The sequence below is a fragment of the Lagopus muta genome, chromosome 5, assembly GCF_023343835.1.
Source record: "Lagopus muta isolate bLagMut1 chromosome 5, bLagMut1 primary, whole genome shotgun sequence".
NCBI lineage: Eukaryota > Metazoa > Chordata > Aves > Galliformes > Phasianidae > Lagopus > Lagopus muta.
The window spans coordinates 62,765,217-62,782,172 of record NC_064437.1 but is presented as its reverse complement, the minus strand read 5'-3'; the positions used below and the strand labels follow the sequence as shown (position 1 = coordinate 62,782,172).

At 46.8% G+C, this 16,956-nt stretch overlaps 1 protein-coding gene across 2 annotated transcripts in view; it reads left to right on the top strand.

Annotated features, from left to right (window-relative positions):
- CTBP2 (C-terminal binding protein 2) overlaps window positions 1–16,956 on the top strand; it is a 110,708-nt gene that overhangs the window by 21,783 nt on the left and 71,969 nt on the right. Inside the window, exon 1 of one of the 2 annotated variants that reach the window (XM_048946390.1) lies at window positions 8,746–8,767. The exons of the other annotated variant lie outside the window; for it this stretch is intronic. The gene's annotated coding sequence lies outside the window, so the exon portion shown is untranslated. Of the gene's footprint in view, window positions 1–8,745; window positions 8,768–16,956 lie in introns of those variants that run through there. 2 annotated transcript variants of the gene reach the window in all.

The following is a 16,956-nucleotide window of genomic DNA, read 5'->3' as shown; positions in this document are numbered from 1 at the left end:
CCATTTTATCCTGGAATTGCAAACAGCCTCGTCTGCCGTCTCACTCTTGCTCCTTGCTGTGCAGCTTCCCTGTAGGTTTGTTATGACTCGCTAAGCACTCTGAGCAGTGTTCTCTTTTCTATTCTGGGTGCTCAGACCTTAGGAAGCAGTGACCTTTCCTTTGTGGCCGTTCAGAAGCATCTTCACTTCATCCTTTAGGGATGGTCAGAAGGAAATCCTGATGCTGTTGCTCCCATCACATCTCAGGTCCTCAGTTGCACGCGTTATTCTGGATTTCCAACCAGCTGCACTGGTTCCTGTGGTGGTGACAGTGGCCATTGCTTCCCATCTTGCAGGGACTGTTGTTTGATGGTGGCTGTTCTGCTGGCTGCTGAAGGACCAAGAAAATGGAAGATCTCCTGAAGTGAGCGTTGGGTGGATTATGCCAAATCTCTCAGAACTGTTGTAGATACATGAGTGTTTGTTGGGGTGTAGTTATTTCCCTTCTGCCTTTTTACATCAGCAGAAATGCTGCAGTAGATACGGTCAGGCTAAAGGAGCTTAATTTTGTTGGGTAGAAATTGACTCCAAAAAATCCTTCTTTTTTTAGTGTTACAGGATGAACTTTCCTCAAGCTGCCTCTCCAATGGAGAAGTCAGATAGTAGCCAGAGAAATATTCTCCAAAGAGAAATAAATAGTTAATTTTCGGCTCGCTTTGCCCAAACGGAAGGGAAACACTCTGTAGTGAGGCAGCTCCTGCTTGAGACATCCCCTCCTTGTGGGCTTGGAAGCCTGGAAGTGCTCTAGGGCTGCAGTTCAGTTTGCTGGATGGTTTGGTTTGAATGGATTTGGGTTGCGCAGGGCTGCGATGGCGCTGGGCGGGATCCCCACCGTGCCCATCTGCCTCCCCGTGGCTTTGGCAGCTTCGCAGCTTCTCCGTGTGACCCTTCCACAGCCGAGCCTTTCGTTTTTTCCTTTCTCCTGAAGGTGCTGACCTGACAGCACGGAGTCAGAACCACTTTGTTCTCATCACCCCTGTGCCCATCCAATGTGATGTGACACCATGTCACTAACATATGTCACGCTGCGTTGCCGCCTTCTCACTCTTCCCCAGCTTGCCGGAGGCCGCGTTGCCTCACGGCGAGCAAGGAGCTCCCGTCTGTGGGTCTGCACCACATCACCAGGCTCTTCTCAGTGCCACCATGAAGCTTGGCGTGTCCCCACAGGACCCTGGGGGCGGCAGCTGGAGCACACTATGGGACCCTGGTGGGGTTGGCAGGGTCGGGCATCCTCTCTGTGACCCGGTCGGGGTGGCGAGGCTTTATCCCGCGCCAAAAAGATGCAGGGGCCGTTTGGGCTGAAAGGCAGTTAGATCCAGGTCACTGAGTTTGGGGCGGCTGTGTTTTCTGACAAAGTCTAAAAATGCAGATTCGCAGCAACCTATGTTAATGGATTCCGACTGCTTGAGTTTCACACTGAATAATGGCCGGAATTATCAGCGACGGTGACTTACGAGATGTGATTGAATATCGTCCTTTTCCTCGAAATTAAATTGATAAAATGATGTAATACCACGTTATTTTTATTAGCGTGCTTGGGTACAAAAGTCTCCGTGGAGCTGGAGGTTTTCTTACAATAAAACAAAAGTACTGCAATGATAATGCTCAATAAATTTTAAAAAGGTGGTATCACGTTTTAAATGCAATTTTGTGCATATGGTGAGTGAATGCAATACCTCTTCACCCTCAGGCCGCCCACTTTCATACATTAGAATATTCTATTTAAATGCAGATTTTGATTTGCTGTCTGGCGTGGCATTCAAGTAGAATAGACAGGAGAAAAGGAAGATGGTCCATGTACCTTAATTTAATTACATGTTTCTTTTGGCGTGCAAAGGAGCCAGGAGGAGTTGTTAGGTATAAAGGCACGTGTGTTTAATAACAAAAACTGTGAGGTCAGTTTTCTAAAATGTATGAAAGTAAATGCTGGAAAGAGAGTCTGCTGTGGTCTTATGGAGTGAATGTGGTGTAGGGTGGTGAGAAGGTGGGCTTCTTGCCTTAGCCTGTGTGGGCTAGGAAGGCTGCTTTTGGCCAAGGTCCTGTGCAGGTATCTGGTTTGTGTGTGGATCTGCCTGCTGTGGTGCTGGGAGTGCTGCGAGGTGCTCGGGGTGAGGATGGAGGGGCTCTCTGTTAGCACCATCTGGGTAGGTGAGCTGTGGATTTTTGACATGAAAACCAAAGTGGTTTATATGCACCTTAGAGGTCAGCTTCAAGGGGTAAATGTTACAACAGCAAAATGCTTTGAGTGCCAATGAAGTGCTTTTGCTATTTGATTTTCTAAAAACCAGGGATGCTGTGTTTGACTTTGATACTCTTTATCTTTGTTTGTATGTCATCCAAGTTAAAGCCTATTTCCAGCACTCAAAGAATATTGGAATTTCAGTGCCCTGGAGCAAATAGTTTGAGTGGTATCAGAGATTATCAGATTTAATTCATTTATTATAAATGTAAATTGATTTGAAACCACTGGGAGCTGTTAAATCGTGTGGCAGTTGGCCTTGGTGCTTTGCAACGTGTTCTCTCTGCTGGTGTCCACTTCCACCAGCTCCTTCTCCCATCCTTTGGCCAGGCTGCTTTGTTATCTGGTCTCAAAAGGACTGAATTTTGATGCTGGGTGTTTCTTAGTGTGTCGGCCTTGGGTGTCCATTGGCTCTGGAGATATTGCCTATTCCTCTAACAAGCAGTCAAAAACTTTGGCTTTGCTCTCAATGCATCGTGGCCACGCTGTATCCTCTGAGCCTGAATTTCCCTCTGCGCCCACCCCTATTTCTCCCCCTTGTTTGTAACATTCTAATAATGTCATCACTTCATGTATTAATAGGAGAGCCTCGTTGGCATTGGCAGCAATGATTGTCCACACGGTCCTGCCATAGGAGTGGGCTCAGGACTCTGCACATCTCCATGCTCTGCCTCCTGTCACTTTGGTGCAAAATCCATGTTTTCAGGGGCTGCATGATTCACCATCAACAATTTACAGTTTCCTGTAAATAGAACTGCAGGACTGTGCCAAATAATGCCAAATGCATATTTTTAAGCCTATGTATAAAATTATTTGATCTCTATGACTATAATGTTTGCCAGTTTCTCTCTCAGGCAGATAGATATTAAAATCATATTATGCGCAGTACGCAGTAGTAAAATTGAAGTCACAATGGAAAGCAGTATTATGATTTTTTTTCTTTAATTTTCGTCTCAAGGAATGTGTCTTTCTGAAGAAAAGGTTATTTGTCTAATATGCTGGAGAACCAGTTTGCAGAATGAGATAAGAGATATCCCTGTGAAATGTGCTGCAGAGAGAAAGAAAAGCCACAGAGACGCTCCGGGACTCAGAACCCATCTTGGTTTCCCACACAGTTTGAAACTCCTGGTTTCTCAATGGCTGTGAGTGTGAGGACAGCCCATGGGATGTATTACAAGGCGACTGGGTGTGCAGGTACCACTCCTGCATTTTGAAGCCTCGTGAAGGATGCTCGGTAGATTGCACATCTCTTCCTTATGCTCACCTATAGGAAGTAGCATGGGATAACAGCTCTGCAACCACATGCAGATGGTGGTGATGGAAAGGGGCTGGGCCACGTGGACGTGTATCTTCTGCAGGGTAAGAAAAGAAAAGAATCTATTTAAATAGGGACTTCAAAATTAAAGGCATTTAGAAATGGCCTACCATTAAAATAAATTGTGATAGGTAGGTTATAAACAGCTGATTTAAAGCATCCAGGAGAGTGTTCATGACATCGTCTTGAGTGCTTAACTTGGAACTCCTCAATTTCAGACTGATCTGTTTGGCTGTTTTCTTTTCTTTTTTCTCCAAAAGACGGAGGGAGGAGGAGGAAAATCAGTGGAATTGGTTTACATATTGCTTTAACTACTCTCACAATAGTGAAAAGCTCTCATCAAGTATGTATCAGATTATTTTATTATGCCAACATTAATATTGGAAGCACACACGTAATCTGGAGTCAGCAGGTTCATACACTACTATCTCATTAAATTTTCAGGCAAAAGCTGCAAAAATTAATTGGAGGCGTGTAATAGTTTAGAATGTGAGCTGGCTTATGGTAATATAAATTACATGAGGAGAAGACAGTTTTATATACTGAGAGAGGGAAAACTGGTTTACTTTAATGAGAAGAGATAGAAATGTGGAGCTATTTTTTCATTACAGATGCACTCTAAACTGTTTGGACTTACTTGATGAATAGAGTTAATTCTCTGCTACAGTTCCAATAATTCATGTTGCACAGTTTAATGACTTCTAGATAAAAACAGGATTGAAATGTTAATTTCTGTGAAGAAATTGGAGCACTCTCATACATCAAGCTTTTTTTCTATTAAACTACTAGTTAATTTCACTAAACAAGTCTCTCAGAGATATTTCATGCTACATAGATTTTGGTGTTTCTCACCTGCTTTATTTTACTTCATTACCCATGAGCATTGGCTACTACCGTGAAGTGCCACTGAGATGGAGAAAAATTTCTGTTGTACTTAGTCTACTATCATAATAATTATTTTGTCTACAATACACACAGCAGTGGTTGGGCCTTTGCATGTCTTTTCCAGTATCTATAAGCTGATACTGGCGGGTGTTCCTGTTTGTTTCTGGTTTGATTTGATGCCGTACCGCTCACTGCTGCTGGACTTGGCATTGCCAGGCATTGCATGGGTGCTTGTTTGTTTCATAAAGCTGCATCCCATATTTGACGTTGTGCAGATCTGCGGTTTTGTATTTCAATATTCTGCATCATGTTTGTGTGGGGATGGCTGGGCCAGCGTTGTACCTCCTCACTTGGTGTAAAGCAACTTGGTCTTGCCTACTACATCTTGGTTGATAGGACTAGAGGGAATGGCCTCAAGCCTGGCTCCAGAGGAGGTTCAGATAGGGTATTAGAAGAAACTTCTTGTCTGAAAGAGTGGTGAGGCACCAACACAGACTGCCTAGGGAGGAGTAACTGTCCCTGGAGGTGTTCGGGAACCACGGAGATGTGGCACTGAGGGAGATGGTTTAGTAGGCAGTGTTGGCAGTAGATGGACGGTTGGACTTGATGGACTTAGAGGTCTTTTCCAACTGTAATGATTCCGTGGGATCGCAGGGCCTGTGTTCTTTGAGGTACCCCAACACCTCCCACCAGATCGGATTGCCCGGGATCCTATCCATGGCCTTGAGCACCTCCGGGGATGGGGATGGGGCACCCGCAGCTCTCTGAGCAGCAGTGCCTCACTGCCCTTAGTACAGGGATTTCTCCCTGAGATCTGATCTGAATCTCCTCTCTTTTAGACGTAAATCCATTTCCCCATGTCCTGTAACTACATTCATTGATGAAGAGTCACTCCCCATCTTTCCTGTATGCCTGTTGAGGTACTGAAAGGCTGCAGCGTGGCTTCCTTGGATCCGTTCCCTCTCCAGGCTGAGCAAGCACAGCTCTCTCATGCTTTTTTCATAGAAGAGGTGCTCCAGCCCTCTGCTCAGCCTTGTGGCCTCCCTTGGACCCATTGCAGCAGCTCCACGCCTTGTTATCCCGCTGTGCTGTGCTGATACAAGCCGGTATGCACCGCACATTGAGGACCTCCTTCCTGCTCTTCAAGCCAGAGAGTTCCTTGTTGTTGTGTTGTTTTTTTTCCCACAATCTCTTCCCATATGGTCGATGATGGGAAATGGCGAGTGCTGGAGCTTTTGACAGTTTTGCCCGAAGGCAGAGCGATTTTCTGCCCAGTGACATCGGCTCAGCAAACTCAGGGCCTAAAAGCCGAGGCGGCCGCTCCGGGGCCTCTGGGTGGCTGTCGGGGCCAGACGTGCTGGCCTGGCTTTCTGGTGCGGTGCCTGCAGTTGTTTGTCCTGTAAGGCACTTTTGTAAATGGACATTGTGCTGTATTGTGTGGCTTTGCTATCTGACATTGGATTAAACGGGGTGTCGCGTGTGCGAGGTGTACGGTACGATTATTTTAACCCATTTTCCTTTCTAGTGTGGAAAATCTGCTTGAAATAGGACTTGCTGAAGTCATTGTACCATATACAAAGGGGTTATTAAAATGCACTCTGGAAATAGGATTAGAAGAGACACTTTGGCTTTCAGGCCTTCTCCAGCCGAAAGAAGGCCTCGTGGCCAAAATGTCTCCTTTAATCTCATTTTCTGTTTTCTGGTAGGAATTTTATTAACTCTCCCCCCCCCCTTCATGCCCCCCGTCTTGCTGCCTGCGTGCTTGTAGCGCACCAGTCGTCTTCCATCTCCCAACTGGATGTCTGGGAGAGGAAGGAATGATTTACCCTTGTGGTAGGGGCAGTGCCTTTTATTTGTAGTCCAAAAAACCCCACACCCAGACAGTTTCTAGCAGTGATTTGTGGCTATTTGCAGTATTTTCCATTCTCTCCGGATGTGCCACTTTTCTTTCCCAGGGAGGAGCCATTCTGCTCGTGCTTTCATTTGTATTGAAACACTTGGAAATGCTGATAATTTCATGTGAGATGCTTTGTTCTGTGTCTCTGAAGGTAATTTGCTAGTGGGCACCTGTAACAGTGTGTATGTCTCTGTACATCTGTACTGCTGTGTATTAGTCAGAAATGCAAAAACTGCGTGATATTCTGAAAACTTAACGTGTGGAACGTTTCCTATAATTGATAATTGGAACTTCCTGGATAGTGTAATAATATTGAACTGGTCTCTAATTGCTGTACAGCCACCCTCTGCCATGTTGGTTCCTCAACAAAGCTTAACATGTAAAAATTTGTGCCCCACATTAGGAAAAGGCACCCAAATCTTGCTGTAATTCTTAATCACAGTTAATTACTGTATTTCTTAATTACAGTCTTAATTTTTAACAATTTAGCAAGACAAACTAGGCAGTCCAGAGAGAACCTATCTACAAGAAGCAAACAGTCATGCTGGTTTTCATATTTCCTTGTTTTGAGGGAATCCTGAATGCATTCGATTTCATTTCCGTGATTGGGAAGGACAGAATACTTTGGCCATGATTGCAGTGGGAAAATTCCAGGGAAAAAAATAATCATCTGTTTCACAAGTGGGAAGGATCTGCATGGGGTTTGCAGGCTGGCGGGGGAGGAGAGGCTCTGAGAACCAAAAAGCAGGGAAACATTTGCAGATGGTGAACCTGCGACATCTCCTGTAGGTTACTCACCAGGTTGAGTAATAACATTTTGTATCTGGAAAACTTGCCAGCGACCACATCTTAAATGTGAAAACCGTTGGAGTGTTTACAGGAGGCGCCTCAAAATCATTTTCATCAGGACCATTTGCCACACTTGCACCTGAGTGCTACGTGGGCATCCAGCAGTGGCGTTTGGGCTTCCTTGTAAGATATGTGCTCAGAAATGTCGTTCAGATGTCAGCAAGGAAAGTCACACAGCCCTGTTCCCCGGGGCGCGGGGCTCACGCTGACATGGTGATTCATTCCAGAAGGATTTTTTTTCCCCCCCAACCAAAAGTCAACGTTCAAAGAAGCCCTGAGATGTTGGCTCAGAGTGCCGTGCTCAGAAAGGACACGAGCGGTCAGCCTGAAGCCCTGTAACAAAAGGTTAATTTTTCTCCCCTGACGTATTGCTGACTAAGTCAAACCCCGACCACGGGTCCGTTTGCTGTTCTGTGCGTTTCCAGCGACTGCTTCAGACATCCGTGATATCAGTTTTGTGTCTCTTGGCAACAGATTGGTTCTGGCACCCTGAGGACAGGGTGAGCTGGCATTCTTGAACTGCCAAGAGACACAAAGCAGATATGCGGGCTGCTCAGTGTCTTTCTGAGAATGCTTGAAAACACATTTTGGTGCAGTATCACGTCTTTTGGAAGAATGACCTTTTGTGTGCGTGTGGTTTTGTTGTTGCTGAGGCCGTCCTCCCCAGTGCCCACTCCTCACTTTGTTTGCAGCATGCCCGCTCCCGCTGCCCTTTGCGGATGGCCGTGTCCTGCTGCCTGCTGCTCACCCAGGAGTGATGCTTCCTTGTGGAGCTGCATGTGTTCCCTTTTCCCTCTGTGCAGACAGGGAGAGCTGCTGGAAGCATGAGATGAAAGCGTTTCTTTCTTTCTTCCACACCCACCTTAGAAAGAGGTGGCAGTCCAGTGCTTTGTGGATGTGTTTTCCTCTGAAAAGAAATATATATGTAAAGAGATGTTCTCTTCAAATCTTGGGACTGATGTCTGTTAGATGATCTTGGCAGAGTCTTCAGTGCCTTATGTGTGTAGCCAGGACAAGCGATGAAGCCATTTACAATAATTTCTAATGCACAGCCCAGCCAAAAATCTGTTGTCATTCAATCACCGAATCAAATAAGTGTCATCCTACCTAGCTCAGAAATCATTGCTTTCTTATCCCAAATCATAGAATCATTAAGGCTGGAGAAGACCTCTAAGGCCCCAGCCCACCCCCACCAAGCCCAGTGCCCACATCCCTCAGTGCCACATCTGCACGGCTCTGAGCACCTCCAAGGATGGGGACCCCATCACTCCCTGGGCAGCTGTGCCAATCCAGTTATCCACTTTAATTGTCCAGACTTGCAGTGCTGGTATTTGACAGATAAATAAGTAGTAATCCCATTTTCTTCTTCTCCATGATATCAATGCTGTTGCAGGTCTGAACTTCTGCAGAGAGGACAGAAAAAAAAATAATGGGAAACCACAGAAAAGAATTCTTGCTTCTCAAGCTCAGATGTACTAAAAGATACGCTGCAACCTGCTTGAGATGGAAGGGGCACAGGAAGGAGGACAGCTAAAAGGCAAAAGTAGGTGGAATGTTGACGTTTTGAATGTGGTGTCCATGTACTGGTGGAAATTGGGCAGCAGCTGAGCCAGCAGCGAGGCAGAGGCTGTGGTGGTTGCTGGTAGGCAGCTTTGCTTGGAGGGCCTTCCCCCATCCCAGTCCAGTCTCGCCACATGTGGGCATTAGCAGTGTCTCCATTCCCCCTGTGTTGACTTGCAGGTTGAGTGCCCTGAGTGCTGAATTCATTGACATTTTTCACTTTTTGTTACATTTGCCAACCACAGGGTCTGATGGTTGTCTTCCAGTTCTGTGTTCCATTGAGAACACATGGGAAGAGCTCAGCAAGCAGCTTGCTCTCTGCACCTCGAGATGCTGACCAGTGGATGCCCTTGTGCTGTATTCCTCTCCATTATATCATGTGCTGAAGGCTTCATTTAAACGTGCATGTAGCCTGTGGTAATTTCAAGGAGCCAGATTTTTAAAAACACATACACCTAAATGGTGATGGAACCCTTAAAAAAATCTATTTAAAATCAATTGTATGCGTGAAGAAGTCAACAAACAAAAGGGCAGAGACAAGCATATCAGCTTTAATTTAGTACTGGATTTCCTTTGACAGGAGCCATTTAGATAGAGGGCAAAAAATTATCTCACTGAAAAAGGCAATGATTGATCACATGTTGGTAACTGAATCAAGTCTGCAAAAAAGAGAGGCGATTAAGGGACAAAGAGGAATTATCATATTACAATGTTGCTGCCTGTCAGGCCTCCCTTGTGTTGTGCATTCATGTGTCACGTTGTGACATTCGATCAGCCTCGACTCCCTGGGACAAAGGGATGGTAGTTAAAAATCTTTGAGTGCTGCTCGGAATTGTGCTGGAAGTGTAAATCTGTGGTCTGAGCGCTGGCGGGGATCGTTGTGCCCACGAGGAGGGCTGTGCAGGGCCTGGCGGGCAGCTCACAAGCCCATCTCACAGCAGTGTGTTCCTGGCACCCGCTCGCTCTGGCTTTGCTGGCCAACGCTGAGCTGCTCTAAAGGCAAAAAGCATTCATAGAACTTGCTCAAAAATGGGCAGTGTCGTTAATATATTTGCCGCAGCTAAAAGCTGTAACTGATGACCAGCTGACCTTTAAAGGTCCCTTCCAACTCAAACAGTTCCACGATTCTACAACTCTGTGGTCAGTTTTGGCACTTCTGGCTATGGGAGGGGCTGCCTGTGGGCCCTTCCATCTCCAGCACACAGCCACTGCTCCCCATAGCACAAATGTGTATTTTTTCAATCATACGTCAGCAGAGCGGTGGGTCCAAAGCAACCTGGCTGTGCTGAGGCAGGTGGATCTGCGTGAAGAGCATGACAGAGCTGAAGCTGAGCAGATGAGGACCACAGGGGCAGATGAAAGTCAGCGCTGACAAATGCATGGGAAGGAAAGGTCTGGGCTCCCCATGCTCGTTGCTGGCTTTTCAATGAACTGAAACCACTTGGGAAAAAGACCTGAGGGTCACTGCGGACAGCTCAATGAAGACATCTGCTCAGTGTGCAGGCGCAGTCACAAAAGATCAAACAAGATTTTAGGCCATCTGAAGAATGGGTGAGAAAATACCGAAAATATTATAAAGCTCTTACGTCCACAGCATCCTGATCTGGATATTGTGCTAAGTCGGGCACGGGAAACCCCCTGAGCTTTGAGAGGCAGGAGGCTGAAATGGCAAAGGAATAGAATAACTTCTGTGTAAGGAGAATTGGAAAGATTGGGAGCATTTAGAAAGATCATGTGAGTAAGAGGATTCATCCGAGAGGTTTTATAAACTAATGCTTGACATATTTAACCTTTCTCAAAATGCGAGAGCAAGGAAAAATCCAATAAAACCAGAAGCATGCATTTAGCAAGGTCATGTTTTTAGTGCAGCACTTGCAGAAATGCCCGAGTTGGTGCTGGCCCTGGCTGCAGTGACCCTGCTGATGCCATCGGATGTGGCATTTCGATATCTGGCTGCCAGTGAGCCCGTTTCAGTCCATTTGACACCTTCTGACAGCGAACACTGGAAGTGCTTTTTTACCGTTTCAGAAATACACTCCATCACAACGTGTGCCCCCTGCTGTCACTGTCCTGCTGAGAAACCAAAATGTTCTTGAGTCAGGTTCAGTTTGTCTCGCTTTTTCTGGAACACAGGACTTCACTCAGTCGTGTTTTCACCAAATTCACTGTGGCCACTCGATCTGGAGAAATATTTGGTACTATCCAGCCTTGATGCAAGTGATAGGAGTCCTTGTGTGGTCAGATGTGTTGGGATTGGTGTTGGAGTTGGTGTTAGGTTTAGCATTGGGCTTGGGGCTAGGGTTAGCATTGGGGTTGAGGTTAGTGTTGGGATTAGGGTTGGTGTTGAGGTTAGGGTTAAGGTTGGTGTTGAGGTTAGCCCTGGAGTTAGGGTGAGATGGTTTGTGTGTTCAGGCAGTACAGGGTGTTCTTGCACCCATATTCGGGGAGCACATCGCACACACATCCCTCATCATCACACTTCTTCCTTTTCACCCAAAGAGAGTTCCTGAACCAGGAGAGATGATTAATGCACGGAGACTGAAAAGCGTTGTTGGCTTTTTAGCATTTCAGTTCCTCAGAAATACGGGCTGGCTGCCATGAGAGAGGGTACTGTGGGAGTTTATCGGAATACAAAATGCTGGAAAGAGTCAAATTTGACATTTTAATTTGTCCAGCGTTTTTCAAATAAGGGTACTAAATGGATGTATTGAAAACCGTGTTACCTCGGCAAAAATATTTATTTGACAGGGTCACTGTGAGTTCACTGGTACAATTCTGGACAGCATAATACGGTCTGAAGTGAAGATGGAGAGAACACCTGCTGGGTTTAAAGCCCTGTAAAGCCATTCCAAATCCGAGCGTGGCCGCTGCAGCCCTGTGCAGCTGTGGTCTGAGGTGGCTTCCTATGCAGGCACGCCTTTGGTAGCTGCGTTTTGCTGAGGCATTTTAGAAATAACTCTTTCCTTTAATGTTTTTTAATTGTTGCAGAGATGTAAGCAGAGTGCTGGTGCTGCTCTTTTGGTGTGTTTTGGTCCATCAGCACAGCGAGATGTGGTCTGGGAGTCATTGAGGAGAGGGCAGATGCTGATGCAATGGCTGTATGATCACATCGGAGAACTAAATCAGTAAAAGATTAATTAATACCACCTAATACATGTAAAACTTGTAGAAGCAGAGCTCTGTTGAGCTGGAGGGCTTCATTTGGGGCATTGATGGTGGAGCACGGGTTTGGGCTGGGAGTTATCCTAGGTGGGTTATGGCACATGGCCCAGGTATGCGTGTTCCCTCCTCACCATGGTCTGATCAGGTGAGTGCATGCCTGGCCAGAAGGGTCCCCTCCTGTTTGGTGCTAATTGCACGCTTGTTAGCCTTCACCACTGCCCCACTCTTGGGGTATGGCAACAAAACTGTGCTGCTCACACAGCTCTTCCTCGGGCACACTGTAATTAATATTAACCCCGTATTGCTGCACAGTTCACACTGTATTTTTCAAAGCTTATGCACTGCGCACGCTTCTTTGCTAAGGATTGAGAGTGCAGAATGTGATGCTTGGCCAGAAGCAACAGGTTTGCTTGAAGCAAACAGTCCCTGGAACCCTGCAGCTGATGGCTTTGTGTGCTGCTCCTTCCAGAGCACTGCTTATCCTTGGGAACAGGCTGGCAGTGCAGGGAGCTGTGCTGTGCAGGGAGCCAAGCAGCAGAGCCCAGGCTGGATTTCTATGCCAAGCTCGATGCTTTGTGCCCAGGAGCTGAATGCTGCCGGCTCAGTAAGCAGGTTAATATTTGCTGGACTCCAGCTTGGTCAAACAGAATCCCAGTTTGCTCTGAGCTGCCCCCAAATGGTGCCTCTTGTGGTTTTCCTCCTGGAGCTTTGGGTGCACATCCTCTGCATGAGGTGTCACGGTTGGCTGGAGCTGTGTGCTGGCAAAGTGAGAGAGCTGCAGGTGACAAGAGACAAATATGTTGATGTCAAGGCATCTAGCACAGGAGGGTTTGCATGTAGAATGTCCTCCAGATAGAGCTTTGTTGGATGCTTCATCTTTGTCCAGGATTTCCATCCTGTAATCTGTGGACCCATGCAGTCAGGCTTACAGAGGCTGTTGGAAGTGAGTCATTTCCAAAAATGAGAGTCAGCGGGTGGCTGGAGGCAGGTCTGTGCTGCCTCGGTCAGTGGGCTTGGCTCACGCTTCCAACGTTAAGGTTCACTCAGTTGTCAGAGAAGAAGGAAATAAAGAACCAGGAATGGATGGGAATGAGGCAGAGGGAGAGAGGATGGTGCTTGTTGGTTGCTCCTGTCTCATGGTGGGAATGGCTCTTCCAGTTGCTCTTCTCATCAACCTTAAAGATGCTACGATGTGTTTGGAGCAGGAAGGCACGCAGCCATCCTTTGTGCTGTCTGCAGTTGCATTTTGATTCCTCTGTCATCACCGTTTTCCAGTGATGGGTGTAAAAAAAACAAACAGTTGTATTTGTGGGGATGCAGACGTGTTGTGTTTGAATGTACCTTTTGTTGTGGTCATTTTGAAGACATCTATTAAATATCAATGCGTTTAGTTCTAAAACTTGCTGAAATGAAGGCTATAGGAATGTGAAGACCACAGAAATTCAGCTGGTGTCTTCCTTCAGAGCTGCTGAGCCTGGGACCCATGTTAAGCAGACCAAGGGGGAGGGTATTAAAGGTTAAGGTCTGTGAAGACAGAAGAAACCAACCACTGAAGTGTTGGCACAGAAGGGAAGCCTGCAACACTGCATGGGTGAGGTAGCTTTAAAATGCTCCACTGCTTTGGTCAGTGTTGGTGTGGTCCAGAAGACCTGGAACATCCCGAGCTGCTGTGCTTACGGACATGGTTGGTGTCCATAGCTCCTGGTGCTCAGCTTTTGGTCTTCCTGGGGTTCCTGTTCATTCCAGGTGGGGTATAGATGTGCAGCCCGGCCCCAGGAGTAATTCATGTGCATGGAGTGTGTCTCAGGCTCGTCTGCTCCTGCACACTCATAGCCAGGGGTAGAAAATCCCCGCTGTTGGCCTGGGGAATGTTTTTTAGAGAAATCTCTGAAGCTTTCTAACCACTCTGCCCCTTTGTTCTCAAGTCGCTATCTTTTATCATGAGAGCTCTGGTGTGTGGATAACTGTTGGGGAAACTCCTCGAGGCTGCTGAGCAGGAATCTGCTTTAAAGACAGAGATGCGTCCAATTTTTAAGCAAAACAGCCTGTAAACTGTGCCACCAGCTAACAAGTACAGGATCCCTGCTGTGTCCTGTGTGGGATCTGTGGTATTTTTATTTCCAGGGCGATACCCTTCTGGTAGCATGTGGAGCTACAGCTGGGCCGCCAAGGAGCATCCTGCTTTGGGAAGATGAACAGAGAATATGTTCCTTAGGATTGCCATGCCTAATTAGCCCTGAGTTCTGGTATTAGGAGATGTTAATGAGCTGGAGCATATAAACTAACCACAGGAAAAAGAAATCCTTGTAATGGCTATACACCAGTGGTAAAGGAGGGGTGCTGCGTGGGGCTGCAGGAGCCAGCAGGACGTGGTCATGGCCACGGTGACCTGCTCCCAACGAAGCACTGCTTGGTTCCACGCTGAGGAGCGGCCATTTGCTGTGATCTAATTAGCACAGAGATTGGAGGTTTTTTTTCTTTTACTTTGGGTGCAAGTGAACACTTCATCTAATATTGCATATAACTTCAGTTACGCGTTGCCTGCTTGTATTTGTATGTTGTGCTCCATTTCACTTTGGGTTTGTTTTTCTTTTCACAGTGAAAATAAAGGAAAAGGTTTAGATGCAAGAAGAGATTTCATCCTTTTGCAATTCTGTATCAACATTCAGAGAGGCCAGAGAAGTTCTTTCTTCCTGCTTCATCTTGGCCCACTTAGCATCTTTTGTTAGAGGCAGGTGGGCAAGTTGCGCTTCCATTCTCTCTCCTTTCCACATGCCTCCATCGTGACACTGCTTTTCTGTACCAACCAGGTGCTTCGTTTGTGGCTAAGCTGAGGTGTGGCAGTGTGGAAAAACAAATTCTGTTTTGTTTCTTCTCTCCACTTTGAAACTGCTTAAAACAGTCGTGGGAAACAAACAAACCACCACCAGCAACAAAACAGCTTGCCAGGCTCTTCAGTGAATCGGTTGTATTGAAGAGGGAAGTTGGGAGAGGAGCCAGCGTAGAACCCCTGGGTAGGCAAAGGGAGGGCTGATGCAGCATCACAGAATCGTTTCTGTTGGAGGAGACCTTTAAAGGCCCTCTGGTCCAACCCCTGGCAGTACACAGGGGCACCCATCAGTGCTCAGAGCCCATCCTCTGGCTGTGGGGGTCTGCAGGAGCAGGCACCACTACCCCTCTGGGCAGCTCATGCAATGTCTCATCACTCTTCTTGTAATCAGCTTTTCTGTCCAGTGTAAATCTCCCTTCTTTTAGTGGCAAGGAACAGCTGGAGTGGGGAGAATCACTGAGGTGTGGGTGTAAATGGGAGATGTTTGCTACAAGGCCAGGGAGGATTGGTGTGTGCTGCTCACTCAGCTGTAGCCACGATGGCACAGGAACTATAAGCTTGCTGTCTGTCAGCACAGATTCACTGCTGGACGTCAGAGAAGGAGGACATACAAATATATTACATATATATATAATATTTGTCTATGGATAAATGATTCTCTGACTCTATGAAATGTAAAAATTTAAGTCCTTCCAAAGAATAGAAAGAAGAGAAAAAAGGCATGGGAGAAAATATGACAGTATGTTCATTCTTTTAAAGATATCTGGCATCTTTTTTAAATGCTTGGGGATGAAGCATTGTTGGTCTGGTAACAGAGTACCACAGAGCCCACGTGTAATAGTCAAAGAAACCGCTTGTTTTCTGACATCCCACAATCTTGAGCTCTGGAAGCATAGTATCAGCTATTCCCCAGCCCACGTATTGCAACCAGCTTTTTAAGTAATGGGCCAAATAATGATTGCAGATGTTATAATCAACATTTTTCTTAATGATTTACAGTTTCATTTGCAAAATAATGAGTTCTGCAGAGCTGCGTGGTACAATACCAGAGGAACTCACTTTGTGTAGCCACAAGTGAATGGAAACTTCTGAGCCCAAGGGGTGCAGGGCAAACCCTGGGGTCTCAGCCGTGGGATTTCTGTAACCTGACAGGCATGAAAGGAGCTGAAACATCAGCATGGACTCACACTATGGCACAGGGGTGCTGGGAGGAACCTGCTTGGTTCCCAGTGACACCTTGGGGTGGTTGGTCTGGTGAAACAGGAGGCAGGAGAGGAGGCATCCCTTTGTTGAAGGGGAGCGATTTTCATGCTCCTTTCCATGCAGGGATAACTTGAGGATGGGGACCACTCAGGAAACCATCTGGGCTTCTTCCAGCAGCAAATCAGAAGGGGGTCCTCATGATCCCGAACACCCGATCCGTCCTCACAGAGGGACATGTGAGTCCTGAGAGCTTTTGAAAACCTCTTGGGTGATTGTGCTTCTGCCATGGGGAGAACAGTGGTGCCCATCTCTTCCCATCGTGAATGGGAAGAGTGCAGAATGGGGCTGGGTGCAAGCGGGTGCATTTCCTTGTTGCTGCAGCTCCTGCCATGCTGGGCAAGGCTGGCGTAGTTTCCTCGCTCTGCTTTGTCTGTTTAGGTTTTCAGCTCAGGAGCTTGGCACAACATGGCTCCGATCTCAGCGGCAGATGCCAGATGCTGCCAGAATACAAAGAAATAATGAAAGTAACCCAAAATGTGTGAGTCAGCAATAGGTGTGAGGGGGGCGCCTCTTTCCATACTGCATCCACTCTGTTTCCAGCTTCTCCCTTCTCCCCCTCTGTTCTTCTTCCAGCTGCTTTCCCTTTGTGTTTATGTTCTGCCTCCTGCCACCTTCCTGCCAGGTGCTGGTGGGAGAACATGGTAGAAGAACCCTACAGCTCTGGTGACATGCAATCTCCTTCTGTTTTGCTTCTGCACAGAAATTCCCTGGCACCATTAAAAAAAAACACACAGAAAAGCCCTCGGCACCATTAGTGCCCTCCTGGCAGCTCATTCCAGGGAACTTCAGAGCCTTCACAAAGCCAAGCACTGGTGTCACTGCAGAAGTGCTAACCGCAGTCAGAGCCTCTTTGAGAAATGCTGAATTGCTTCAGTTCTGTATTGTGAGTCGCTAATTTTATTTCCTCCTACCACTAC